Below are 9,301 nucleotides of genomic sequence, written 5' to 3'. Positions count from 1 at the left end.
CTGATTACACATGTTACACATTTATTTTTACAGGGAAACACTTGTGAAAGTTGGTATGCATCTGCTTGATCTATGCACTATGCAAAACTTCATTATAAGTTAATGCTACCCTGGCCTGTCAAAGTACATCCTTGTACTTTGGGTAGGCTACCCAAAGATGTGGCTGGCCTTGATTTTCCACCTTTGTTTCCCCTTCAAGGTGCCAGTGGTAGGATTGATAGCCCATATTTAGCACAACAATTGAGAATAAGTACTTTACTACCAAATTGTCTCTAGAACCAAGAATTAGAAAACAGAACAAGTAAATAAATGTACTTGTTCTAACTTTTCCTTTCTGATATTATTAGTGTGACTATGCTATGCATATCATGGAGAGACAAATTTGACTTGCCTCCAAAAATATAATTACTCCCGATAATCATTTAGTTAATGAAAGTATTCTGTTTTTAAGAAAATAATACCTTGCGCTTTGCTGTTCATATACACTGTGAAGTTAACTAACTGTTCTTTGCTTTATATGAAATTTCATAAACATACAGAATATAGGTATGAGCTGGTCTACATCTTTGGGGAAAATTGATTATCCACAGAATGGTAGCCCGCCAGAAAGCTTGTCTTCTCAACTGCAGAGGCCTTTTCCATGGCTTTTGTCAGGCCTGGTTAAGTTAGGAATGTAGGCAACTTTTCATACTCCTACAGCAAAATATAGCTATTGATATTCATGGATCGAAAGCAATTTTTAAAAGGAAAAGTAAGACTTTATTCCAGCACAACAATTTTTTTTGCGAACAAATCTGACAAGGCGGATTATGAGTCAGAGAATAACTAAGTAGATAACAAAGAAAATAAAAACAAATTTAACTCACGGAAATTTCAATCGTTGCATGTTCTCGAGGTCTAGAAACCGTGAGGTGAGAACGAACGAAACGATCACGATCCAACAACACTCGCCCTTTGGCGACTTCTTGGAGACATGGCCAGCTGAAAAGTGTTTTCCATATTCTAGGAATGGCACCTGGGGAAAATGTCCTTTTTCATGCCTAATCTACGTCGATGCTCCAATTTGGCTGGAGGTTTGAACAATGTAGGCGTACGAATACCATCCATTAGCTTTCGTAACTATTTCGTTTGGCCTGAGTAGCGATATTTCAGCATTCATATTAAAGAATAATTGCTCAATCCTGCATAACACAACCCTATGGTGCCATTTCCGGCCTCAAAACGACGATCAGACTCACCTGGAACTATTCAAGTACAACAATCTCAGTCCATTTCTTGGTTAAGAGCATGCGCAAAATTTGAAGGGAAAATATGACGTCACGGACTAACGCGCGGTCATTTTGCAGTTTGAGTAACGGTAGACGTTGAATCGAGGAAAACAAGTCTAAATAAAACAGACTTCCACTTCGAACTTTAATTCCAAATTTCGCGAGAGTGGTAAGTATCCGATAAGGATTCTAAAATGTGAAAAATCTGGCAAACGCTAAATTTGGTCTCAGTAGCACTTTAATCAGCATGACCTTTGTTTTCTTTTCATCAATCGGCTCGAAAATTGTTCTGTTTATGGAGGATCTTCCCGTAAATTATTTGGGTTCTTTTTAAAAGCATTTCGTGAATTGTTAGACAAGGTAAAAGTGTCATTCATCACCCTACATCGATCTGTATTGAGAGTCTCCAAATAATTATCGACAGTAAACGAATATGCCTAAACGGGGCTTTGTTATGGGAATCTTGGTTTTATCAGCTGAGTTGATAACGTAAATTGGTCACCGTAAAGAGTTTCAAAGCTGATGCTTTTAGCGCTAGCCCTTCGTCAGACCGAAGTCATGGGAAACTTACCCAAAGAAATACGAAAGGAACTTCTTAGACGATCTTACAAATACAATAGAGATATTTTACCTGAGCTCAAGTGAGCTCAATTTACCTCAGCTGAAATTTGTCTTTGAATTTTGAGTGGGTTGTACTAAGTATCAATGATAGCCAAGTTTTGGGTACTTCATCACACGAAGCATGCGATGCTTTTTGTTCAGTTTTCCTCCAACTTCCTGCGTGTCTCTCGATTTGTTTCTTAAGCAATATTTAATACATTACGGTTTTCCTCCAACTTCCTGTGTGTCTCTCGATTTGTTTCTTATGCAATATTTAATACATTAGATAGCCTCAAGAACTCTTTTCTCAGGTTAATTTGTTTTCATATCTTTTATGTTTAATTAATGAAGTCCGACACTAACCTCTACACAACTACATAATATCTTAACTATTCTCTTAGGTGTTTAGCCTAAACCCAATAATGAAACTAAAAAAGGTTGCATTTTGATAAACATGTTTTCATATCTTTCATGTTTATTTAATGAAGTGTGACACTAAACTTTACGCAAGTACAGGATATCTTAATCATTCTCGCATATTTTTTTGCCTCAACCCGAAATTGAAACTCAAAAAGGTTGATAAACTTTACAAACAGTTTTTCGTTTTGTTTTTCTTCCAAAACGCTGCACCTGAGCTGGCTTAGAGGTGTGTTCTGTCGCCTTTTGTAATGATAGCATAACAGCTGTTAAGTTAATGTTAAGCACAAATTGCTGGACTCGTATTTTTGCTAGACTGTCGTTTGAAGAATTTATTTGCTTTGCACATTTGTATCAATCCTGTATTAGAACAAAAAAGTTATACTTTTTTAACGGTTCTCTACAATAAAAATACTAATTTTAGGTTGACACCTACATTGCGCTGCTGCTATGACCGTAAATATGCAACTTTTGATCGCAGCTCTGTGCATCTGACTCATTTTGTCCCAAAAATATTTTTATTCAAAATAGCTAAGATAAGTTAAAGGAGAATAGAAATATTAAAATATGATATGGTTTTCGGATGACTTTATTCACACTTCAGAAAATTCCACCCAACAATGCACAATAAGCGGCTGAAATAGCATACCAAATCTACCTCGCCAACTATAATTTTTAACGCATGAATCGAGTACTTCAGAACATGATTAATCATACGATAAACCATTTCCTATAAGAGAAATATTTTCATTTTCGTCTGAAAAATACAACCGGCGAAAGTTGACTTTCGCTGTAAGCTACTTATAATTATATTTGTTTCTCACTAAGTTTATGGTGAAGGAAGAAAACATCATTAAAAGTTAGGATGGCTTCAACAATTTTTGTTAATTCAAAAAATATCTTCATATTCATTTATTAAACTGTTCCTGTCAGTATTACTTAAATTGCCGTCTTTTTTACTGTTAATTGGTCAATCTTTCTTCTGTGATATTTTGGTTTGACGGTTATTTTGTCGTAAAAATTTTTTTGAACGAACCGGAGGAACTTTCTTGTCCGATATTGGTTTCATTACTTTTGCACTAACAATACCGCTCACCTTGCGTTTTTCAATTTTCTTAGAGTTCGATATACGTTTTGGTAAGTGACGGAAGACTGAAAATAGAGGTTAATAGAAAACAAAGCATGTATACGGCCATAACGAGGATTTTCTATGGAAGGGTTCACCTACATAAGTAAAAAAAATGAAAGTTTTCTGGATGATCTAGATATATCTCACCTTACCTCAACTCAGCTCAGTTTATCTCGGCCACAAGATTATAATCTGTTTCCTCAACTGAAGAATGTCTCTAAATTTTAACAGGGTTGTACTAAATGTCGACAGGTGCTGCTACTAAATACCAATTATGGCCGAATTATAAATACTTTATCAGACTAGGCATTCGACGCCTTCTCTCAAATTTTCGGAAATAACTCCAAATTCCTTTTTGCAAATGAATTATGCATCAGAGAAACAGAAATGAAACTAATACCCTTGTCTACCAACTAACATATAGAGTAGGACCACATGAAACCAGGATTTTGAAATGACTCCTGACTGTTACACGATTTTGTCTTATTGATGTAAAATTCAATTCTCTCATGTCGATATCTTTGTATATTTAATTTTTTAATCAATAAATAAGGACGCTGATAGCATGATATCCTAAGTTATTAGGATATCATGTATCCAAGATGCGTTCATTGAACCTCAAAAACGTTAAGTGAAACTGTACAAACAGCTTTTCTTCTTTCAAATCGCTAAACCTAAGTAAAAGGGAAGAAAAAACCCTTTGTCTGTTTACCTTCAGAGGTAGGCTACCTTACTCGTTCCTCGCTGTTTTACTTCTCATATATTTGACAGATGCGACTTGACAGCTCAGAAGTTCCTGTTAGCTTTCGGTTCGACCTGACATGTTGAGCTGCGTCGTTGCTTCACTTTACGACGGCGATTAGCAGTGACGATTATTAGTATTATTATTATTATCATTATTATTATTATTATTATTATTATTATTATTATGCAGCAGTTTAAAACTTTTGTATGCTACATACAGTAAGAATAGTATGACGGGGCGCCTGAGCGTAGCCCGTTAATCACATTATTATTGTTATTATTATTATTATTGTTATTATTATTATTATTGTTATTATTATTATTATTGTTATTATTATTATCATTATTGTTATTATTATTATTATTATTATTATTATAATAAGAAACTGTGGAGCTATGTTGGGTGGGGGGGAAGGAGGGGAGTTGTGCAAAGATAATTTGGTTTTATCAACTGAATTAGTAATGTCAATTTATCACCATAGAGAGGTTCCAAGGCTGACGTTTCGAGCGTTGGCTCTTTGTCAGAGCGAATCGAGGTAATCTTCAATTCCTGGTTTCGCTCTTAATTCTTACTGGGCAGTTGCGTTTGGGTAGATTTTTACACTGTTTCGATTCTAGCTACTGTGCTAGCTTGTCTCTGTGGAGTTTCAATAACTATAACTGGAACGATTGTAAAGATCGTTGCATTTATAATCATTGAATTTCAAGATATGTTTTAATCATCATCGACAAATGTCTTGTACCCCCATAGTCCGCCAAGTGATTTGATATATCCAAAGGTCAAATTTAAATAATGGCTGACGGGAAATACTGGATTTACTCTGAAGAGAATAGCTAGATCATCGAGGCTTATTGCAAAGGTAAATGGTTTCATAGGATCGTTTGAACCTCTAACGCAGGATTAGAAATTCTACCAAATGACAAGAAAATCCTACTTGTCTTTCTTATAGCCATTGCCGCAAAATTGATATCATTGAAAGGTAATTGCACTCGTTCCCGCTGAAAGGTGCAAAAAATATGTCTGTTATTTTTATCGTTGGTTTCCTCTTTTGCAATGGTTGACGCTTGCTCGTCGTAATTTAAAACAGCCAGAAGAAGTGTTAGGGTCAGATCTTGGTTTTAATTTTTTTTTCTGATAGAAACTTAAAGTCAGTCGTTGATAGTTGCTTTTTAAATTAGAAAACGAAGTACTTTATATGCCATAAGAAGGTTTTGGTATAGAAAGCTTACCCAAAGGCATAAGAGAATGAAACATTTCTGCTAAATACCAATCATTAATGATGTATGTATGTATGTATGTATGTATGTATGTATGTATGTATGTATGTATGTATGTATGTATGTATGTATGTATGTATGTATGTATGTATTCATCGAACGAAGGATGCGATGTTTTTTGTTTAATTTTCGGAAATGATTTTAAATTTCTTTTAGCACGAGTTATGTATCAAAGAAACTGAAGTGAGAATATAACCTTCATCCCCCATCTGGAAAGATACTTGTCTCGAAAGACAAGTACCAGAAGATAAAGTCAGTAAATAATTAACTCTCTCTTCTCTGGAATATCAATTAGCTCTTGTTTGAATGTAGAATTGGTCTCGAAACATTTCTTAATCGTTTTTTTTTTGTCTTCCATCTTATTTATGGCATAGTTTTCGGATGACAAGATATTATCTGGTAAACCCGGGAATTTGAACAAAACGCGGTTTTATTCGTGCCCAAATTGTGTCAGTTACATATGTTACAAAGCACTCAAGAAGATAAAGTGTTCTGAGCTGCGCCTCAAGCAACTCGCACGTTTTTCTCGTCTTTTCCCAATTAAAGGAAAGAAAGTTCACAGATGATCTTATAAATGCAATAGATATATCTTACCTTTACCTTACCTCAGCTCAGAAATATGCCTTTACATTTAGGGTGTTGTACTAAAATTAACGATAGAAGAGTTATGAGTACTTCATGCGATGCTTTTTCTTTATTTTTGATAGTATTCTCCAGCTTCCTGCGTGCCACTATTTGTTTCTCATGCAATATTCAATACACGTAATAGATAGCCCCAAGAGTTTTTCTGCTAGGTCAAAATGTTTTAACATCTTTTTATGTTTCTTTGTAAATTAAAGTCTGCCACTAACCTTTATTATTCCCGCATGTTTATTAGCCAAACGCTACACTGAAAGCTCAAAAAGGTTAAAACAACTTTACAACAGCTATTCTTTTTCTTTTTCCTCTTACAAATCGCTGCGCCTAAGCTGGCTTAGACGAGTGTTCTGCCGCACTTTGTAATAGATGTAGCCCCTATAATTATCCGTTAATAAGACTTGTCGCTCTTCCTAATAAGAAAGCTGTCGAAATTTGTGATAGCAGACCATCGCACTTTGTAATAAAATAAGCTGTCAGACTTGGTGATAACAGATTATTGTACTTTATAGTAAAGTAAGCTGTCAGGCTTGGTGATAACAGATTATTGTACTTTATAATAAAGTAAGCTGTCGGAGAGCGAGTAGACTCCATGAACTAGTCTCTCTAAAGGCGGTCCAGGGTATTTTCGTTTTTAAAGCAGTTTTTAATGATAAAATAACGAGAGAAAGTGCACGAAACTATTTGACACTTGTCAACACTTGTCTTAATCTCAAACGCGTTTCGTCTGACAATAGAAGAGTTCATGCATTAGAGATATTTTACAAGTTCGGTAATTAAGCATGCTCACCCTGTTTCCTCGGCGCCGCCCGGGCGCCTATTTACAACTTAAGGTAAAGGGGGGGTGGGGTGAGTGGAGTGGGAAGCTTTTTAAGTTTTCCTTTCAACGGACTGTAACTTTATTTTATCAATATAGAGAAACAAGAATTGTAAAACCTTATGAGATTTAAGTTTATTTAACAAACATAACATTTGAAGACTGACCGTTTTACAATAGATCAGTTCGATCGGGTTCTTCTTCTTGTGATAAAGCAAGGTTGACCTTCTACGCTTTTGCATGACATGACATCAAAATGTTGTCAATTGGGTTAAACAAAAGTGACTAATCTGCTGAGATTTCACAATCTAAGCAGTCGTTGGATGAGAATGAGTAATCATATAGATTTGTATGGGCCCTCGGAATACGACGACGGGCTTTTTCAAGCGCAACTCGATGACATATGTTCTTGTTCGCTTCCGGCCGCCATATTGGTGTCCCTTTGAGGGACACCAATATAGCGTCTGCATATAAAGCTTTGTAGATTTGAGTAACACATTTCTTCCAACATCTCCCGCATGGAATATAGCAAAGACGTAAATCCTTGCGAGACTGTTTGAATATTTGTCTTATTTTATCTCTTAGACTCTTGACTTTATTTGTTTAATGGTTTTGATGATGGTGTCACAGTGAAAACGGGCAATAGTTCAGTACAGACCAAATCAAACTCCACTTAGCTCTATACTCTTATAAAAATTTATACCTTTTTCTTTTATACTCTTTTTTTTTTCGTAATTTGAAGTGTTATTCTATTTTTAACTTGTAATTAGTTGCTCAAATCAGGACCACAAGTTTATTAGTCTGTGGCTATTACGTGCTACCCTGTATAAATATTTATTATTATTATTATTATTATTATTATTATTATTATTATTATTATTATCATTGATAGTTTTTGAACAATGCATCATTACACTAGGAAAACACATTCGGACAGAACCTGATTTAGTCAAGGGCCTTGTCGTTGAAGATTTTTCCTGGCGTCGATTGAGGACTTTTTTAGGAAGGATCCCAGAGTTGGGGTGTCATGATGAAAAATAGACTTGATTCACGGAAATGAGGAGATTGGGGAGGTTGTTTGTTTTTAGTTTCCTTCTTTTGCCTTCCGTGTTGTCCTTGTTTTGTTTCATATCGGTCCTTTTCTTCCTATTTTTTAGATCGAGCTTGAGTTCGAAGCCCACAATAAATAATTATTTATCTACATGAGTTTATTGAAATTACACCTTTTCATAAAAGTAAAACTGCACTGGATTATAAAAGCCAAGTAAGGAAGTGTACCGTACTACAGCTAGGGAAAACTAATTGACCGAAAAATATCCCTCTTACCTCCCTGATCTTAAGCGATATTTTAATAATGTCAACGACTCATCTTCTTCTCCCAAATTATCTTTTTATTGGAATTATTGAAAACAAACTCCTTTTTTTCTAAAATTCAGTTGTTTTTCAGAAACACTAGTACTGCCCTGAGATAATATTTTAGAAAGTTAACAAAAGTGGGGAGAAAAGTACATAAAGAAGGCAGTGGGGTGAAAAACGATTCTAAGTAAACAATCTGATGAAATGATTTACCTTTACAATAAGCCTGGATGACCTTGCTATTCTCTTCGGAGTAGATCCAGTATTTCCCGTCAGCCATCTCGCCGCCTTCACTCGCTCTGATCTCACCGCAGGTATCCGCTGGATGTTCTTTGATAGATCTGAAAACTATTTTATACAAGTACTTTACACTTTCACGCAATTTGAGAATTTGAGAAGTCAAGATGCAATTTCAGCAACCGAAAGGGAATAACACTTTCCCTGCCTGTGTAAAAGGAGGTGGAAATGAAAACTGTGCTAATTCTATTCGATCTAGGTTGAGAAATAAGATGAAGGCAACAGCAATAACACAGAGACACAAGCCAACGTTTCGTTATTATCGTTAGCCTGTTGTCAAGGCAACATTGATGATGCGATTCCAAAACGTCACCTCTACATCTGTCTTTGTATTTGAAAACATTTAAAAACTACGAATCAATCACGGAAATCAAATCATTTAAAGCTCGGAAATTTGTCTTGAAATGGTGCATGCCTCCGAAATTTAAGATTTCTGTAATCTTGCAGAGGAAAAGAAGGGTCTGCCAGAATCGCAAATACAAAGAGCTAGTTGCTGCTTCCAGAACGTTTCATGTGAAATCTCTTCTCATCTGGAATAAAATCTTCCGGTCTTCCTTCCTTTGTACGATTGTTCACTTTGCAGATGTTTTGATCAACGACGACATTGTAACTCTGACACGTGACTTCTTCCTCTAGACTGATAAGTACAGAACGTAAATCATATGTTAAGCACTTAGAGGTACTAATGGATAGTAATCTCTGTTGGAAATATCATATCAGCCACATCGCGTCAAAGATCAGTAGTCTTAAAGGTATAAT

The sequence above is a fragment of the Stylophora pistillata genome, chromosome 14 (genome assembly GCF_964205215.1).
Source record: "Stylophora pistillata chromosome 14, jaStyPist1.2, whole genome shotgun sequence".
Taxonomy (NCBI): Eukaryota; Metazoa; Cnidaria; class Anthozoa; order Scleractinia; family Pocilloporidae; genus Stylophora; species Stylophora pistillata.
This window is presented reverse-complemented; position numbering follows the sequence as displayed.